This window comes from Dendrobium catenatum, unplaced genomic scaffold (assembly GCF_001605985.2).
Source record: "Dendrobium catenatum unplaced genomic scaffold, ASM160598v2 original_scaffold_202637, whole genome shotgun sequence".
In the NCBI taxonomy this organism is placed as follows: Eukaryota; Viridiplantae; Streptophyta; class Magnoliopsida; order Asparagales; family Orchidaceae; genus Dendrobium; species Dendrobium catenatum.
The window spans coordinates 73,888-85,020 of record NW_021521052.1 but is presented as its reverse complement, the minus strand read 5'-3'; the positions used below and the strand labels follow the sequence as shown (position 1 = coordinate 85,020).

Sequence of the window (11,133 nt, the reverse complement as noted above, 5' to 3'; positions counted from 1 at the left end):
GCCGTCCCTTTAGCCTGTATTTCTCAAATTCAAATATTATCTATGCTAGAAACAAAAAATACTTCCATCTAGACTGATACCGCAGAACACGTACCAATCGAAGAAATCAGAAATTTAGCGTTAAATCATGATTCATCGATACAGAGCATGATCAGCACAGACACGTAAATCTTACGGAAATCATAAATTCATATCAAATCAAACAAATATATATCTGTATAGAAAAATCTTCCTTCTAGATTTCAGAATTCCCCTTATATCTTCCTTGTGCATACAATATCAGAACTCTCCCTCCTATAGCTTCCTTATGCATACAGCACCAGAACTTTTCTCTTATAGCTCGCCCAATTGTGCACTCATCACCCAAACACAACAATTACGAAGTTCAGAACTTCACAAAAACTTCTCAGAACTTACCCTTTATAGCCTCTTTGTAAATTGCTTATAGCACTTCCCACCTTGACTCAGCATAACACGAATTCAGAAATTTTGTACAAATCCGGCATGCAAACATGGCAGTATACAGAATTTACACAAAAATTTTTAAAATCAAAAATTACCAAATTATCACAAAATGTTCACAACAACATATAAGATTTCATTCTACTGCCGCACAATTCTTTCAGAAATTACAAACAGAAATACAGTCAGAAGAAAACCCGCCGAATCAAAAACTATCCGTCACAAATTCACCCAAAATAATCAAAAGATGTGCACTCGCGGCACTCGCACCTCCGAAACATACCAAAAAGTTACGCAGTAGTAAAAAACTGAACCAAACATCGGAAAAATACGGACGAAAGAATCCTAACAAAAAACAATCTCCGACAGAAAATCTCTTCAAAACTTCACCGTTCTGAAAATTTGAGAAAGGCGGATTTGCCTTACCTTGCTACAGCAATTCATCTAACTGTTCCGACGGAGGACGAAAAATAGCCCGACGTCTCCCAAAAATCCACTTTTCTTCTTTTCCCTCGACCTTCTATCTCCCTCAAAAAGAATTTTATAATTTTTATTTTCTCTCTTCACAAAGAGCTGAATTCAGCTAAATATCCTTCTGATCCCCGGACCCTATCGCCCTTATATCGTATCCTGGGTAGATCTGACAACAATACATCATCCCGTGGTACATTTCTCATCAACACGTATAGCGATTCAGGACGATATTATCATTAATTTTCTTGGACGATAAAACCTTCTTATCTCTGACTTTGCATGCTTCTGGTTTTTTTGTCTTTTTTTGTGATCGTCGCTTTGTTGGCGGGACGTGTATCACGCCTTCGTCTTCAGTTAGTCATTTGCCGAACCATCTTAATAGGAAACTTTCGTAACATCTTATAGCCCAGACTTTCCTTATACACTGTCATATCTTACAGTACGATCCTGGGTAGGGAAAACTTTCCTGTAACTCGTACACGATTCTGGAACAAAAATTGAACGCCTCGATCGTCCGTAACGATCCCTGCATCAGATGTCCTGGACATAGAAAAAAAAATGTTGGTGACAATCCCCAACTTCAAAAAATGTCTCCTCGAATTGTGTATCAACGAACTCATCAACAAAACAATTTGACCCTAGTACGACTCTCTCTCACATCGCTCTCGTCATTTGTGCTTCTAATGCACCATTACATCTCGAAATCTGATTTACCTTCTGCAAACTCTACTAACATCTGTAAGCCTAGATCAACGTCGGCTTCTTCTTTATAGACTCAAATTCTCCCCCCTGGACATCTCACCTCATATCAGACAACTTTCTCTCAAACATCAATATCCACTTCCTCAAAGTTAGATACGTGGAACACTTATAACATCAACTAACTGATCACAGATAACAACAGCCAAAAGCAGATTTATCCAACTCCTTTCCTAAGGATTGTGTTTTCAAGTCACAGTCCAATCATACCCTTGGAACTGAAGCTTACCTCAACTCTGCCAAATTCTCACACCCTTCATCGGACTTGACTGTTGACAGTACACAAAGTCAGCCCAACTGAAATTCAAACGAACTTGCTTCTGATTGAATTATTTTCTACTGATCGATCTTGTGCAGCTTTCACATCGTTTTCTTTAATCAAATTGATTTTCTTAAAAACACGTTACATCTACAAAAGTATGCACCCATCTCTTGTTATATCTCCCCTCTAGTCAAGAACTCAAGGAACGTTATCACTTCCGGACCATACAGAGATCGTAATGGTCAGCCTCATCCATACTGGACTGGTAAAAGCTATTATTGTAAGCAAAACTCTATCGAAGAATTGATTATTCCCAGCCCTCCAAAATTCTAAAACACTATAACCTCAAGCAATCTCCCAAACCTTGATAGTCCGTTTCAGACTGTCCGTGTCTGACTTTCTCCGTGTGGCGGCGGCTGCGGGGGGTGGTCGGTGGTGTTGGGGCATGTCGGAAAACGTATAAAATGTAACTCGTACCCACAACCTGCTAAATACCCTTCCAAAGTCTGGAATAAAGACCTCCCCATCATCAAAACAATCACCTTCAGCACACCGTTGTAATCTGACCAATCTCTTCACATATACTTGCCACATCGATCCACCAGAATCGGTCTCCTTAGATCGGAAGAAAACAAATGAGCAGACTTCGTCAATCGATCCACAATCACCCAAATGCATTAGTGCCCCTTCCATTGATCGAGGAGAAAACCCATAGCAAAATCCAATTTGTTACCTCCTCCCACTTCCACTCAGAAGAGCAACGATTCAAAAGTACCTTCCGGCGCTGATACTCTCCTTCACCACAAAATCAGCCCCATCATAGAACAAAATCTGCTACATTACCTTTTCATTTCCCGGCTGCACAACATCTCTTCATATCTCCGACATTCCTTCCATTCCCGGCTCTACTCCATCGATGAAACAGGTGCCTGACCGAATGATTGAATTTCATACAGAATATCTTTCCTTAGAATTGCCAAACACAGAAGGAATCCACACCTATCTCATGCAGAAAATAGTACTAGAATCAGAAATTCGGAGTTCAGCTGATTCAATCTGAGCCCAGTTCAACGTCGAATAATCAGAATCTAACTTCTGCTTCCTTGAATCCTTTTCTGGAAGACAGTGATTGATTACTCAACTGAGCCAGAAACACAAGAATTCCAAAACCGACTGGAGGAAATCACCTCCAATTCAAACTACTTACATCACAAATCAGAAAATCATTCATGAACGTGAGCTTGAATACCTGAATTAACTCCAGAAAAGATTGTCATATGCTCAGCAGCATAATGCTAGCACATTAGCCTTACCATCTGATACTGAATCGTCAGATCGTAGCCTGATCAAACACCAAGCCACCTTCTGCTCAAATTGCAATTTTTAGGTGAAGAATGTACTTTCAAACTTTGATCGTGTAAGATCTCACATCTGACCGCATACAATATACTACAACATCTTCAAACCAAAAAACAACCAGCTAAATTCCGAATCAGTGTCAGGGGTAATCTTTCCATTGTGGTTTTAAACTGTCTCGATGGCTCATAAGCAATTACCTAGCCATGCTTGAATGCAACATCCCAAACCTTCAGTGAAGTCATCACTCAACACCGTAAATCCTCCTCCGTAACCTGACGAGAAGTGTACTAACACTGAGCGAATCAGCACAATCCTTCAATGTCTAAAACTACCTCACCACTCTAGGGTCCATCTCTCTCTCTCTCTCTCTCTCTCTCTCTCTCTCCACCTTCGCTTGCTCTTTATCTCCTACCTCTCTCTCTCTCTCTTTCTCTCTATCTCTTTCCCTCTCTCTCTCTCTCTCTCTCTCTCTCTCTCTCTCTCTCTCTCTCTCTCTCTCTCTCCCTCTCCCTCTCTCTCTCCCTCTTTCTATCTCATCAAGGAGGAGTCTGGTGGCAAGATAAATCTCTATATTCCCGTCATTGCTTGGCTCCCCTCTCCATGAGAAATTAGAGGTTTATTGATAATTTTCTGAGAGTCGAATGATCAGTAAATCTAAGGCAGATGAAGTGTAATTTTCGAGTGGGTTGAATGGACTGTTGATGTGGATTTACTTCATCATGGATCCTTTCCTGGGCATTTGAATGTCTTAATGATATCAAAATTTGATGATCTTGAGCACATTGGATTTGTCTCGATGAGCCGCTTGATTCGATTATATGCATGTTGTATTTAGAATTTGTTTGGTATCCTATTTATGGTTTGATCTTTTTAAATGCAATTTGGGTCTTCAATTTGGACCCATTTGGGCTCGAATTGAGTCAAATTTTGTGTTGTTGGGTTTGTATTTCTGAGACGTTAAATTTGACTTTAAGTTTGCTGAAATTAAGTTTAGATAATCCCAAATTTAATGCTGAAAGTTTCCAACATGATTTTGCCTCAAAATTCTTGCCCGATCAAGATAAATTTTTAATGATATATCAAAGGTGTCAATAAATGATTAGATTTAACAATTAAAATGGATTATAGTGTAGTGATTGGATCAGACAGGTTGCCAGGAGTTACATTAGGATCCACATTTTTTTGTTTTTTTTATTGAGTAAGATTTTGAATTGATTAAGTTCAAATCGATTCAAGTTTATATGTAAATCATGTATTTTATTTATAATAGTAAAATACAAACTATTTAAGGCTTAATGTCTGGTTTTGTGTGAATTGTTTTTATTTGTGTAATTTAAAAAATTATTTCTTTTTAAATCAAAAATTTTTGTTTTATTTTCCAAATATCATATTTTTTAGGGAGCATAATTTTTTTGGAAGTAAAATTTTTTAATTATAATAAATATTTTTTCAATTAATTAATTTTTTTTTTGCTCTTTAAATTAAATTAATTAAATTAAGATGGCAGAGTGTCCTGTACGTTATTAATCTCGGAGGACCCTAATGATCTCTTGCAAAATGGATAGATGAGATAGAAAGAACCCTTTTAACCAACAATATAAAAAAATTACATTAAGTAATTGAATTTATAAAATTCATGAAGCAATAGCTCAGAAGTTAAAGGAGGAGATAGAAACCAGTGGTGGTAACCAATGAAGGAAGTGCGGAACCATTTAATTGAGGAGAGAGCGGAACCATTTAATCTCGGTCCTATCGCTGAAGAAAAAGATGACGCCAATGTCTTTTTTTTTTGAATAAATGCCAATAGCAATAATTTTATTATTTCCATCCGAGAATGTTGAATATTCTCAGCATTCTTATCTTGCCGAAGAAGACTCGTATCCTTCGTCGAACCTTTGTCTTCTGAAGATGTTCCACGATCCTCCATCAGTTGATCGCCGGCGAAGAGCCGGCAATCTTCCGCCTTCAGCTGAATTTCCACCGATTCCGCTACCTTAGAATTTGAATTTCCACCGATCCCGCTCCGCTCCTAGTACCAACGAGAAGGATTAGTTTCTAATTCAATTATGACAATGTCTGAGGTACCACAAAAATGAGCAATATTTCAATGTTCATGGAAGAGGAGGTTGCTAATGTGTGTGCCTCAGCGGAGGAGGATGCTGATGGCTTTATTAGGATGAACGATGAATTGCCGTGTTCAATTTTCACTGTTGGTGATGAGAGGAATTCGCATGATGAAGAGAGTTTGTCATTATCTTCTCGTTCTTATTTGTCAGAGAGTTTCTTGTCCCACATTGATTCCCGATGGAGTGATACCAGCTCTTTTGGTCCGAAGAAGGTAAGCCCTCTGTATATATTCTTTTCTCCATTCTATTGAGGTATGGATGTGCTAAGAATTCGTAGGATCCAATGATCGAGTCTTTTGTCAAAGATCTTCATTATTCGCCCTTCTTTTCTAAGTGCATCGTATTGTATTGGTGACTGGTTGACAACAAATGTATAACTAAAATCTTTGTTTTATGGTATTATATGTTTAGCTTATTAATCAGCTACCTATCCATCACCGTATTATTGGAGAAACATCATTTTGTAATCATATTTCCTCAGCTTTGACCTATTCGATGTTTATGGTAATTCTGGCATAATAAACAAGCAAATTTTCTGCATATAAATTAAGATATATGTAATTGGAGCATTACTAGTTGACTTTCATAGTTGTTTTTTTTTTTTCTTCGGGTTTTTTATTTTATGAATTCTTTCGGACATATGACAACTACAATTGGAAACTTGTAACACTCAAGTGCAAAAAAAAGGGTAATTTATCTTTGTTTGTACATTTTCTGTGAATTTCCCACTGCAAACATTTAACCAAATCAGACATGAGCTCTAGTTGAAGCTTTTAAAATAAAGAAGTCTTTGCCCATGCATAGTTTACTAAACAGTTTTGATGTTGCTTTCCTCATTCTTTCTATTATGAGTATCATCTTACCATTATTTTTTATTTGGCCCAATAACTGACATTTTCTTGGCATTTATCAATTAATTTGATATATGCATACAACTTTAGAGACTTTCTCATGCAGATTCTAATATATATACTTGGATGAATCCCTTAATTGGATTTGATTAGCAATGCGTGAAAAAAAATCTAGGACTCTTTTTCTAACTGTGATATATGTATGCTTTATTTTACTGATGTGATAGTATATTATTGATTCATTGAAAAATTAATCTTATATCAGAAGATTCAAGCTTGGTGCCGACTTTCAAATGGAGAATGGATGTTAGGGAGGATACTATCAACTTCAGGGGCAGTGTCAATTATTTATCTTCCAAAGGGGAAAGTAATCTTTCAATGTTTTGGTTGAGGAGTGCATATTAATTGTTTACTTATAAACGATCTTTAGCATAGCCTAAAACTTCTTCTCATGTATTAAAGTTGAAAATAGAGAGTATTTTTCCCTCAAACATTGAAATACTTGATGGGGTACATGATATGATGCAACTTAGTTATATAAATGAACCATCGGTACTCTACAACTTACAATACAAATATGATCGAGACATGATTTATGTGGGTATCTTTTTCTACTTCTATTTTTCCTTCACTTTTCTTTCTTTTGGTAGGATATTTTCATGGGTATTGTGTAATTGGTTTTTTTTTTGCCATAGCAAGCTTTTTTTATTATGTATTCGTATAAATAGATTAAGGTCAATAACATTAGTTATTTGTGTCAAATATGTTGATTACCTTTTTTGGCAATGCAATTTAATTTAAATTGGAGCTTATCATTTTTTGTCCACTACAAGCTTGTCTATCTTTGTCCACTTGTTGTGAATTAGATGCCTAAAATGCGCTAAGCATGGCCTTCTTTTGTAATGGTGAGAGTGGAGCGGGCAAAACTAAAACAGTAAAGATTGCAATGCAATATTTGGCTACTCTTGGAGGAGTTACTGTGATGGAATATGAAATTTTACAAACAAATCCAATTCTTGAGGCCTTATGGAATGCAAAATAACAACAAATGATAACTCTAGTCGCATTGTAAGCTTCTGTATTCTTCCTAATATTTTAAGAAATGATGAAAGATGTGTTTGTCTTCATCACTAAGCAACTTAAAAATCACCTTTTTTCAACTTCTTCTTGAAGGCTGCATATTTCTCATTGGATATGCTGTATTATTATTGTTATTTCATCATTGACAAAATTTTCTGTACACTCCTGCAAGGAAAGTTAATTGAAATTCGTTTCAGTCCAAGTGGAAAGATTTCTGGTGCAAAGATTCAAACTTGCAAGAATTTTTTTAATCAGATAACGTGTTTCCCCAAATATTTTCTTATGGTAGACTAAACTTTGTGTGTATTTCATTTTGTGCCTAAGTATTGTGTACTACTTGGGCTAGTTTTACTTGAGAAGGTACATTCTTTTTCCTAAATATTTTTTTTAAAAATTTTATATCTAGAAGTTACATAATTATTTGCATGTTATGCAGTCAACGGTTGTCCAATATGCACCTGGTGAAAGGTTTTATCATATTTTTTATCAACTTTGTACTGGTGCTTCAAAATCTCTTAAAGGTATGCCACTTTATTCTAGCATTTTTTTAAAATGAATTATATTACTTTCTTAATCCAACTCTGTATTGCCAGCTTTATAATTTTAAGTTTATTCATTGCTGTTATGGATTATCTACTTAAGCAGTGATCCTATCAAAATACCTTAGAGTTATTTTTGTATTCTCTTTTTTGTCATTCAATCCTATCTGAAATTGCATTTGTGTCAATCTCAATTTAGCTTACTTTTGAAGAAATTAACAAATATACCATGGAACCTGCCTTGATGGTGTTTATCCATCTTATTGACGAAACCCTCTCGACTTTATGCGAACATTTTTCTCAAGTTGAGCTAATTCAAGGGAAAAAAAGGAAAAAGAAAGAGCTACTTCACATGTTGATTGGCAGGGCACTGGAACACTTTCTCCTCTCCTCTCCTGCATAAGTTCTGGTACAATATGAATAAACTTTTGGATTTAGAGCATACAACACGTTTTCCTAACTTAATATTGGTATTGAAGCCCCTCATATTTTTTTTTTAAAGAAGTTGCTATAATCATTTATGTTCTGTTGAACTATTGCTAAGTTTCTAACTTCTTTGGAATCTATTTAATACAATATAATTTGCAAATTATGCAATTCCGATAATGAAGGCTCTCTCTATTCACATTATGAGAGATTACCCCTTTAACTATTTTCTATTATAAAATATTTATTCTCTCATTTTAATTCTATAGAGTTGAATTTTAATTAGAGCCGCCCTTTGGTAGCTTTGCCTACCAACATCATATTACTGTTTCATCTTTGAGTGCGCACGTCTGATCCTACATCTTGGCTAATGACTATTTCTCATTGGATATTGACCTGCCTTTTCCTATACAATCATTTCACACAGTCTTGTTTAGTATCTAACCCATCTTTCAATCATTCATTTTTAGCATGCTTAATTTGTTTGTTGTTCAATGCTCATTTTAATTTCAAAGTAGTTGATCTTGATTTGTCCTATGAATGCTTCCAATGTGGAGATTGTTACTAGTTTTATAGGGTTGTTGTTGTTATGATGGAAGGTGTTGGGTTAGTTGAAGGTTAAGAAGGGTATTTGGCTATAGTTTTGTGGATGGTTGTATTTTACCAATCGTGGGTAATTGCTAGAGTCTCCTTAGTTTAAATTATTTTCAACCTATAGCTTAAGCATATGGGTGAGGGCCAATCTATGTTTTAACAACCTGCACATAGTTTGAATCATAGATTTATCATTTTTGCTCTATTTGGTGTTTATATTATCCTCATTCATGATGTGGGATTCTATATGTTAATTTAGGTTACTATATCTTAGTGATGATCAAGCAAAAATAAGATCTTAAGAACTGAGGGAGGGCCTAGTTATAGATCCCAATGTAATTTATGCTAATCCTAAAATAATTGTTCTGCTATGGGCTGTGGGCTCCAAAAATTTGGCCCCGGCCTCCACTCGCTTTTCTTATTCGGTGAGGGAGTTTTAACGGATATGTTATGAGGTAAATTTTGGAAGGCAGATGGGTTTGTAGATAAGACACTACCCAGAGATTTCGCCCTCATTTGGGAGGACTTTATGATCTGAGTTCTGGTTTCCTATAGGCGCAAGCCCCTATAATTAATTACCCCTCCCGATAACGAGAGAGAACTTTCGATTAAGGCTAGTCGTCGATCAGATACGTATAGATACGTGTTATCTGGCATGTAGTAGCAGCAATGAGTTTGGATTTAGAAATTGAGTTTGGATTTGGATATTTTGAAATGTTTGAAAAGTTTGATATTTAAAATAGGAAATTTCACCATCTAGCACTTAAAGCGGATGGTGGGGGAATGGATGATAGACCCGATCAAGATCCCATGGTTCCGTCATCCCGGGCCATCGTGGTCCCTAGTCTACTTAGTCAGAGGAGGTAGTCGACCCAACCTGACAGAAGGATCCTTGTCGGCAGCCATGGGTTGCTTCGTACAAGGGAACCTTATAGACCGAGGTTGAATGTTTGTCTAAGGGGACAAATTTAAATCCACCTTAGCTAACAGAGGGCTTTGTGCCCTATCGATCATATCCTATTGATTCATACGTCAAGGATTTAATGCCAATAAGGAGCGTATTGGCGCTGGCCATAACCGTAACCCCACTTAAACATCTCATATCCACCTTCAAATCTAAAAGGCCCATTAAAGCCTTTAAAAAGCCCATACCTTAAATCCAACAGCAAAAAAAAAAGGGGGACTGAGCTTCTTTTCTTGTATATGATTATTCTTTCTTCTCTTATTAGATGTCTTAATTATTAACTATTATTATTATTATTAGCTTATACATTGTATTAGTTATTTAATATTATTTTTGTCATGACTGTATATATGTATGTATGTTACGAGAAAGCAAAAAAAAATGAAATGATGAAAGGAGCTTTAAAAAAAAAAAGAAAGTGAGAAAGGAAGGGAGGAGATAAAAAAAAAATGAAATGCAAAATCATTCTCTTACCTCGATCCTCATACCGTCGACCCCAAACAAGCCAGGTATAAAAACTCCTAAACACCCTAAACTCCGTGAACCTGATTTTCATCGCATAACGTCGAGACAAAACGATCACCTATATCACCGCTTTTCTAGCCGTAGGTGGAGGGAGTGCGTCACGAACGTTTGCGACGAAGCGGGTAATCACCCAAATTCCTTCTTCGAAGTTCGTATCCCTTGGAAAAACCCGCCTATACACGCTTTTCTTTAGGTGGTGGGAGGGACCGGTGCGGATGCGGCACATGACGAAGCAGGGGAATACCCATAAGTATCCCGCTTGCGGGGAAACAACTGCTGCTCTTGCAAATACTTTCAAAAAATAGTATTTTCTTGCAAAATGTTTTCCAAACAAAGACCCATACCGCTTTTCTTAGCGTGGTGAGGGATCAAAAATTTAACACGCCGCGGTGATCCTCGAAGAGGGCACCTACCAATAAACGCTTTTCTTAGCGTGGTGGGAAAGGCCCAGTTTTCGCGTGTTTTCCCTAAACGGGGGGAGACGCCGGAAGGCTGCGAAATTTCGGTGAACGTAATGCTATATTTGGTCTCATTGAAACTCAAGAGAACAGTTTGGGACCTGACTTGATTGGCCTCGAATACATGAAGAACGACGAAAAAGACTTGTACCATTGGACTTTTGAAAGAATTAATGACTTAATGCATTAATGAATTCAATAAAAAAGAATTGAACTAAAATCAAGCTTGTGATCAAATTGTGGAATTTGAACTT

At 36.6% G+C, this 11,133-nt stretch overlaps 1 protein-coding gene across 1 annotated transcript in view; it reads left to right on the top strand.

Moving 5' to 3' along the window:
• The window catches only part of LOC110095807 (putative ribonuclease H protein At1g65750), a 51,750-nt gene that overhangs the window by 24,719 nt on the left and 15,898 nt on the right, over window positions 1-11,133 (top strand). Inside the window, exon 3 of the mRNA XM_028692439.1 lies at window positions 7,810-7,894. The gene's annotated coding sequence lies outside the window, so the exon portion shown is untranslated. The remainder of the gene's footprint in view (window positions 1-7,809; window positions 7,895-11,133) is intronic.